The sequence below is a fragment of the Anomaloglossus baeobatrachus genome, chromosome 8 (assembly GCF_048569485.1).
Source record: "Anomaloglossus baeobatrachus isolate aAnoBae1 chromosome 8, aAnoBae1.hap1, whole genome shotgun sequence".
Lineage (NCBI taxonomy): Eukaryota > Metazoa > Chordata > Amphibia > Anura > Aromobatidae > Anomaloglossus > Anomaloglossus baeobatrachus.
In genome coordinates, this window is record NC_134360.1 from 217,208,554 (window position 1) to 217,218,599 (window position 10,046).

General features: G+C 49.8%; 1 protein-coding gene across 1 annotated transcript in view; it reads right to left on the minus strand.

Moving 5' to 3' along the window:
* The window catches only part of SLC6A9 (solute carrier family 6 member 9), a 131,471-nt gene extending 124,597 nt beyond the window's left edge, over positions 1-6,874 (minus strand). Inside the window, exon 1 of the mRNA XM_075320196.1 lies at positions 5,863-6,874. The gene's annotated coding sequence lies outside the window, so the exon portion shown is untranslated. The remainder of the gene's footprint in view (positions 1-5,862) is intronic.
* Positions 6,875-10,046: the final 3,172 nt, after the last annotated feature.

Consider the following 10,046-nt stretch of genomic DNA (forward strand, 5'->3'; position numbering starts at 1 on the left):
GCAGTGATTTCAAGTGCACTGCATTCAAGTAGCAGTGTATGGCAGTGATTTCCAGTGCACTGTATAAAGGTAGCGCTGTATGTCAGTGATTTCCAGTGCACTGTATGACAGTGATTTCCAGTGCAGTATACGGCAGTGATTTCCAGTGCACTGTATGCAGCTAGTAAAGTTTTGCAGTAACTTCCAGCGCACTGCAGGTAGTACTGTATAGCAGTGATTTCCAGTGCATTGTATGGCAGTGATTCCCAACGCACTGTATGGCAGTGATTTCCACCGCACTGTATGCAGGTAGTACTATATGGCAGTGATTTCCAACGCAGTGTATGGCAGTGATTTCCAGCGCCCCCTTTGCAGGTAGCACTGTATGGCAGTGATTTCCAGTGCACTGTATTCAAGTATCACTGTATGGCAGTGATTTCCAGGGCACTGTATGCAGGTAGCACTGTATGGCAGTGATTTCCAGTGCAGTGTATGGCAGTAATTTCGAGCTAACAGTATGCAGGTAGCACTGTATGGTAGTGATTTCCAGCGCAGTGTATGCAGGTAGCACTATTTGGCAATGATTTCCAGCACACTGTATGCATGTAGCATTGTATGGCAGTGATTTCCAGTGCACCATATGCAGGTAACACTGTATGGCAGTGATTTCCAGTGCACTGTATGCAGGCTGCACTGTATGGCAGTGATTTCCATCACACTGCATGCAGGTAGCATTGTATGACAGTAATTTCAAGCACATTGTATGCAGGTAGCACTGTATGGCAGTGATTTCCACCGCACTGTATGCAGGTAGCACTGTATTCAGATAGCAGTGTATGGCAATGATTTCCAGCGCACTGTATGCAGGTAGCACTGTATGACATTGATTTCCAGCACACTGTATGCAGGTAGCACTGTATGGCAGTGAGTTCCTGCTAACTGTATGCAGGTAGCACTGTATGGCACTGACTTCCAGCTCACTGTATGCTGGTAGCACTGTATGACAGTGATTTCCAGCGCACTGTATGCAGGTAGCATTGTATGTCAGTGATTTTCAGCTCACCGTATGTAGGTAGCACTGTATGGCAGTTATTTCCAGCGCACTCTATGACAGTGATTTCCAGCGCACTGTATGCAGGTAGCACTGTATGGCAGTGATTGCCATCTCACTATATGCAGGTAGCAGTGTATGACAGTGATTTCCAGTGAACTGTATGCAGGTAGCAGTGTATGGCAGTGATTTCCAGCGCACTGTATGGCAGCGGTTTCCAGCGTACTGTATGGCAGTGATTTCCAGCTCACCATATGTAGGTAGCACTGTATGGCAGTGATTTCCAGTGCACTGTATGCAAGTAGCACTGTATGCAGGTAGCAGTGTATGGCAGTGATTTCCAGCTCACTGTATGCAAGTAGCACTGTATGACATTGATTTCCAGCCCATTGTATGCAGGTAACACTGTATGGCATTGATTTCCAGCTCACCATATGCTGGCAGCACTGTATGGCAGCGATTTTCAGTGCACTGTATGGCAGTGATTTTCAGCTCACTATATGCAGGTAGCACTGTATGGCAGTGATTGCCAGCTCACTATATGCAGGTAGCACTGTATGACAGTGATTTCCAGTGCACTGTATGCAGCTAGCAGTGATTTCCAGCGCACTGTATGGCAGTGGTTTCCAGCGTACTGTATGGCAGTGATTTCCAGCTCACCATATGTAGGTAGCACTGTATGGCAGTGATTTCCAGTGCACTGTATGCAGGTCGCACTGTATGGCAGTGATTTTCAGCTCACAGTATGTAGGTCGTACTGTATGGCAGTGATTTCGTGCGCACTGTATGCAGGTAGCACTGTATGGCAGTGATTTCTAGCTCACTGTATGCAGGTAGCATTGTATGGAAGTGATTTCCAGCTCACTGTATGCAGGTAGCACTGTATGCAGGTAGCAGTGTATGGCAGTGATTTCCAGCGCACTGTATGGCAGTGATTCCCAGCTCACCGTATGTAGGTAGCACTGTATGGCAGTGATTTCCAGCTCAATGTATGCAGGTGGCACTGTTTGACAGTGGTTTCCAGCGCACTACATGCAGGTAGCACTGTATGGCAGTGATTTTTAGTGCACTGTACGCACATAGCACTGTATGGCAGTGATTTCCAGCGCACTGCATGCAGGTAGCAGTGTATGACAGTGATTTCCAGCGCACTGTATGCACATAGCAACTTTATGGCAGTGATTTCCAGCGCACCGTATGTAGGTAGCACTATATGGCAGTGGTTTCCAGCGCACTGTGTGCAGGTAGCACTGTATGGCAGTGATTTCCAGCACACTGTGTGCAGGTAGCACTGTATGGCAGTGATTTCCAGCTTACTGTATGCAGATAGCATTGTATGGAAGTGATTTTCAGTGCACTGTATGGCAGTGATTCCCAGCTCACCGTATGTAGGTAGCACTGTATGGCAGTGATTTCCAGCGCACTGCATGCAGGTAGCAGTGTATGACAGTGATTTCCGGCGCACTGTATGCACGTAACAACTTTATGGCAGTGATTTCCAGCTCACCGTATGTAGGTAGCACTGTATGGCAGTGGTTTGTAGCACACTGTATGCAGGTAGCACTGTATGGCAGTGATTTCAAGCGTACTGTATGCAGGTAGCACTGTATGGCAGGTATTTTTTTTAGTGCACTGTATTAGTTATTTACAGCGCACTGCAAGCAGGTAGCATTGTATAACAGTGATTTCCAGCGCACTGTGTGGCAGGGATTTCCAGCGCACTGAGCTCCGTTGCTCCTGTGTTGTGTTACATCAGCTGCCACGTGTTGCTGCCTCTGTGTTGTCCTGTCAGGCCCCGCCCCCCGCACATGGAAAGTTACTGGGGAGAACTCCGCCCATAGACATCACAGACCCTAAACACTGCGCCCCCCAGAGGAGCCCCCCACTACACCAAACACAGGAGCCCCCCACTACACCAAACACAGGAGCCCCCCACAGTGCACCAAACACAGGAGCCCCCCACAATGCACCAAACACTGGAGCCCCCCACAATGCACCAAACACTGGAGCCCCCCACAGTGCACCAAAGACAGGAGCCCCCCACAGTGCACCAAACACTGGAGCCCCCCACAGTGCACCAAACACTGGAGCTCCCCACAGTGCACTAAACTCTGGAACTCCCCACAGTACACCAAACACTGTAGCCCCCCACAGTGCACCAAACACTGGAGCCCCCCACAGTGCACCAAACACTGGAGCCCCCGACAGTGCACCAAATACTGGAGCCCCCCACAGTGCACCAAACTCTGGAGCCCCCCACAGTGCACCAAATACTGGAGCCCCCCATAGTGCACCAAACACTGGAGCCGCCCACAGTGCACCAAACACTGGAGCCCCCCACAGTGCACCAAACACTGGAGCCGCCCACAGTGCACCAAACACTGGAGCCCCCGACAGTGCACCAAATACTGGAGCCCCCCACAGTGCACCAAACTCTGGAGCCCCCCACAGTGCACCAAATACTGGAGCCCCCCATAGTGCACCAAACACTGGAGCCGCCCACAGTGCACCAAACACTGGAGCCCCCGACAGTGCACCAAATACTGGAGCCCCCCACAGTGCACCAAACTCTGGAGCTCCCCACAGTGCCCCAAATACTGGAGCCGCCCACAGTGCACCAAACTCTGGAGCCCCCCACAGTGCACCAAACACTGGAGCCCCCCACAGTGCACCAAATACTGGAGGCGCCCACAGTGCACCAAACACTGGAGCCCCCGACAGTGCACCAAACACAGGAGGCCCCCACAGTGCACCAAACACTGGAGCCCCCGACAGTGCACCAAACACAGGAGGCCCCCACAGTGCACCAAACACTGGAGCCCCCCACTGCCGACAGGGTTATATACAGACCGCGCTATATACAAACTGCACTGTGCGCTACATAGACCGCACATACAGCGCTATACACACACTGCACGCTGCGCTATATACACACACTGCACGCTGCGCTATATACACACACTGCACGCTGCGCTATATACACACACTGCACGCTCCGCTATATACACACACTGCGCTATATACACACACTGCACAGAGCGTATATACAGACAGCGCTATACACACACTGCACAGACAGCGCTATATACACACTGCACAGACAGCGCTATATACACACTGCACAGACAGCGCTATATACACACTGCACAGATATCGCTATATACACACACTGCACAGACAGCGCTATATACACACACTGCACAGACAGCGCTATATACACACTGCACAGATATCGCTATATACACACTGCACAGATATCGCTCTATACACACTGCACAGATATCGCTCTATACACACTGCACAGATATCGCTATATACACACTGCACAGATATCGTTATATACACACTGCACAGATATCGTTATATACACACTGCACAGATATCGCTATATACACACACTGCACAGATATCGCTATATACACACTGCACAGATATCGCTATATACAGACACTGCACAGACAGCTCTATATACACACACTGCACAGACAGCGCAATATACACACACAAACCGCACAGACAGCGCTATATACACACACTGCACAGACAGCGCTATATACGTACACTGCACAGACAGCGCTATATACACACTGCACAGACAGCGCTATATACACACTGCACAGACAGCGCTATACACACACTGCACAGACAGCGCTATATACACACTGCACAGACAGCGCTATATACACACACCGCACAGACAGCGCTATATACATACACTGCACAGACAGCGCTATATACACACACTGCACAGACAGCGCTATATACACACTGCACAGACAGCACTATATACATACACTGCACAGACAGTGCTATATACACACTGCACAGACAGCGCTATATACACACTGCACAGACAGCGCTATATACACACTGCACAGACAGCGCTATATACACACTGCACAGATATCGCTATATACACACCGCACAGGTATCGCTATATACACACTGCACAGATATCGCTATATACACACTGCACAGACAGCGCTATATACAAACACTGCACAGACAGCGCTATATACACATACCGCACAGACAGCGCTATATACACACCGCACAGACAGCACTATATACACACCGGACAGACAGCGCTATATACACACTGCACAGATATCGCTATATACACACACTGCACAGATATCGCTATATACACACTGCACAGGTATCGCTATATACACACTGCACAGACAGCGCTATATACACACACGGCACAGACAGCGCTATATACACACTGCACAGACAGCGCTATATACAGACTGCGCTATATACAGACTGCGCTATATATACACACACTGTACTGACAGCGCTATAACACACTGTACAGACAGCGTTACATACATACTGTACAGACAGCGCTATATACACACTGCACAGACAGCGCTATATACACACACCGCACAGACAGCGCTATATACAGACTGCACAGACAGCGCTATATACAGACTGCGCTATATACAGACTGCGCTATATATACACACACTGTACTGACAGCGCTATAACACACTGTACAGACAGCGTTACATACATACTGTACAGACAGCGTTATATACACACTGCACAGACAGCGTTATATACACACTGCACAGACAGCGCTATACACACACACACACACACCGAACAGATAGCGTTATAGACACACTGCACAGACAGCGCTATACACACACACACACACACACCGCACAGATAGCGTTATAGACACACTGCACGCGCTATACACACACACACACACACACACACACACACACCGCACAGACAGCGTTATATACAGACGCCTTCCCAGTATACCCCACAGGCCCCCAGTATCACACGTGTATTCTGGACCAGTGTCCTCTTACCATGCTGTGAGTGGCTCCTGCAGTCTCTTGGTGTCTCCTGGTCTGTAGACAGCTCCTACAGCCTCTTAGTGGCTCCTTGTGTAGACAGTTCATGCAGTCACTCAGTGGTCCCTGGTGTAGACAGCTCCTGCAGTCTCTTGTTGGCCCCTGGTCTGTAGGCAGCTCCTGCAGTCTCTCAGTGGCCCCTTGTGTAGACAGTTCCTGCAGTCTCTCAGTGGCCCCTGGTGTAGACAGCTCCTGCAATCTCTCAGTGGCCCCTTGTGTAGACAATTCCTGCAGTCTCTTAGTGGCCCCTTGTGTAGACAGCTCCTGCAGTCTCTCAGTGGCCCCTGGTCCTACAGTCTCTCAGTAGCCCCTTGTGTAGATAGCTCCTGCAGTCTCTCAGTAGCCCCTTGTGTAGATAGCTCCTGCAGTCTCTCAGTAGCCCCTTGTGTAGATAGCTCCTGCAGTCTCTCAGTGACCCCTTGTGTAGACAGCTCCTGCAGTCTCTTGGTAACCCCTGGTGTGTAGACAGCTCCTGCAGTCTCTCAGTGGCCCCTTGTGTAGACAGCTCCTGCAGTCTCTCAGTGGCCCCTGGTTTGTAGACAGCTTCTACAGTCTCTCAGTGGCCCCTGGTTTGTAGACAGCTCCTGCAGTCTCTCAGTGGCCCCTGGTGTGTAGACAGCTCCTGCAGTCTCTTGGTGGCCCCTGGTCTGTAGACAGCTCTTGCAGTCTCTCGGTGGCCCCTGGTGTGTAGATGGCTCCTGCAGTCTCTCAGTGGCCCCTGGGAGACTCTTCTCTCTCTAGTGACCAACTGTCATTGTCAGTCGGCTTTTCTTAAAGGCGAAGTTGCATCATCTTCAGTGGCTGTGGAAGGAGGGCCCTGGATCGGCTCCGGCCCCCAGCTCCTCCTGTTGCTGCTGCCTTTTCTCTCCTCTCCTCCTCTTCTTTCCTCTCTTCCTCCCGCTATAGGTGACCTGTATCCAGTGATAATGGACGAACAGAGTATTGGACTGCGCGACCGTTGTGGCACCAGCAGCCTCTGTCCGTGCGATCTCTGAGGAGTGCGAGGGGCCGTCACTGACACCGGTTCTCAGTACAGATACATTGTAGCCTTTCTGCCTTGTTACTTTCATTCATTCATGGAGGATTCATTCGTGTGATCTCTGTTCCCTGCTTATACAGCGCCGTGCTCTGTGCCGACAATGTGATGTCTGATATCGTCTGTGTATACAGCTATGTAAGCTGGTGATCATCAGTGACCATGCATGGTGGACACAGCTATCTGTCTGTGTAGTAGAAGCTGGTTATCTCAGTGACAATCCATGAAAGTTGAGCTACTGTGTAGGGTAGTAGAAGCTGGTGACCATCAGTGACCATTCATGGTGCACAAAGCTAGCTGTCTGTGTAGTGTAGCAGAAACTGGTGACCTCAGTGACCATTTATGAAAGATGCAGCTATTGTCTGTGTAGGCTAGTAGAAGCTGGTGGACACAACTAGCTGTTTGTGTAGTAGAAGCTGGTGACCATCAGTGACCATCCATGGTGGATGAAGCTACTTTCTGGGTAGTGTAGTAGAAGCTGGTGACCACCAGTGACCATCCATGGTGGAGGGAACTACTTTCGGGTTTGTATAGTAGAAGCTGGTGACCATCAGTGACCATCCATGGTGGATGGAGCTACTGTCTGTGTAGGGTAGTAGAAGCTGGTGACCATCAGTGACCATCTATGGTGGATGGAGCTACTTTCTGGGTAGTGTAGTAGAAACTGGTGACCATCAGTGACCATTCATGGTGGACACAGCTAGCTGTCTGTGTAGTGTAGCAGAAGCTGGTGACCTCAGTGACCATCCATGAGAGATGCAGCTACTAACTGTGTAGGGTAGTAGAAGCTGGTGACCATCAGTGAGCAGTCATGGTGGACACAGCTAGCTGTTTGTGTAGTGTAGTAGAAGCTGGTGACCATCAGTGACCATCCATGGTGGATAGAGCTACTGTCTGTGTAGGGTAGTAGAAGCTGGTGACCATCAGTGACCATCAATGGTGGATGGAGCTACTTTCTGGGTAGTGTAGTAGAAGCTAGTGACCATCCATGGTGGATGGAGCTACTTTCTGAGTACTGTAGTAGAAGATGATGACCTCAGTCACCATCCATGGAAGATGCAGCTACTGTCTGTAAATTGTAGGAGAAGAAGATGATGACCAATAGTGACCATACATGTTATAGAGCTACTTTCTGGGTAGTGTAGTAGAAGATGGTGATCATCAGTGACCATCAATGGTGGACATGCCTAGCTGACTATGTAGTGTAGTAGAAGCTGGTGACCTCAGTCACCATCCTTGTAAGATGGACATACTGTCTGTGAATTGTAGTAGAAGATGGTGGCCATCAGTGACCATCCTTGGTGAATGCAGCTACCTTGTGGGTAAACACGTAGAAGTTGGTGACCCATCAGTGGCGATCCATGATGGATGCAGCTACTGTTTGTATAGTGTAGTAGAAGCTGGTAACCATCAGTGACCATCCATGATGCATGAAGCTAGCTGTCTGTTTAGAGCTATGTAAGCTAATGATCATCATTGACCATCCATGGAGACTGGAACTACTGTCTGTGTAGTGTAGTAGAAGCTGGTGATAATCGGTGGCAATCCATGATGGATGCAGGTACTCTCTGTGCAGTGTAGTAGAAGCTGTTGGCCATCAGTGACCAATCATGGTGGATGGAGCTACTTCCTGTGTACTGTAATAAAAGCTGGTGGCCATCAGTTACCATCCATGGTGGAAGCAGCTACAGTCTGTGTGGTGTACAGCTATGTAAAGCTGCTTTCACACCTCCGGTTTTTGCTATGCGGCACAATCCGGCACTTTGCAGGAAAATCGCAACCGTTTTTTTTTGCTGCCGGTTGCGATTTTCCTGCATAGACTTTAATTAGTGCCGCATTGTGCCGCATGGCCTTGCGTTCCGTCCGTTTTTTGCTGCATGCAGCAGATTTAGCCGATGCGGCGGCCGGATGGAACGTTGCCTGGCACGTTTTTTCGTGCGGCAAAAAAAACCGCATTGCGCCGCATTCGGCCGATGCGGCGCATTTTTCAATGCATGCCTATGGCGGCCGGATGCGGCGCGATGCGGCAATAACCGCATCCGGCCACCGCATGCGTTTTTTGCCATTGCGCATGCTCAGTAGCATGCCGCAAGCGGCAAAAACCGGACTGGCCGCAAAGGAAAAACTTATGCAAAGGATGCGGTGTTTTCACTGCATCCGTTGCATAGCTTGCACAGCCGGATTGAGCCGCAGAGCTCAAGCCGGATGTGTGAAAGTAGCCTAAGCTGGTAAACATCAGTGACTATCCATGGTGGATGGAGCTAATGTCTGTGTAGTGTAGTAGAAGCTGGTGACCATCCATGGTGGATGCAGCTAGCTGTCTGTGTAGAGGTCTGTAGAGGTATGTAAGCTGATGGCGATCAGTGACCAACCATGGTGAATGGAACTACTCACTGCAGTGTAGTAGAAGCTGGTGACCATCAATGACCACCCATAGTGGGTGCAGCTACTGTCTGTAGTGTAGTAGAAGCTGCTGACCATCAGAGGCTATCCATGTTGGTTGTAGCTACTGTCTGTGTAGTTTAGTAAAAGCTGGTAACCATTAGTGACCTTCCATAGTGGATAGTTTCACTGTCTGTCAATTGTAGTAGCAGATGGTGATCATCAATGACCACCCATGGTAGATGCAGCTACTGTTGGTGTAGAGCTCTATAGAGCTATGTAAAAGATTGTGAACATCAGTGACAACTCATGGTGGATGCAGCAACTGTCCGTGTAGTGGAAGTTTTAAACCTTCAGTGACCATCCATGTTCGATGCAGCTACTGTCAGTGTAGTGTAGTAGACGCTGGTGACCATCAGTGACCACCTGTGAGGCAAATCCCGGGATATGAAGATGAATTATGACTCCAGTCATAATCGCTCATCACTCCCTGGCAGTGCCCCCCCCCCCCCCTTCTTGTCCTCAGATGTCCAGCATCTGTGAAGCACACAACTGGTTTAGCAACAAATCCCATGGCCATGTCCTGTGATATGGAAATTAGGTGGCTTTAGGACAATGGACACAGGATGACTCCCTGCCGTCACCCTGTAGTAGGAGCTGCTAGCTAGTTAGCAAGGCTATGGAAATAGCCAGACAGAACGACTCCAGTAAAAAATGGTTC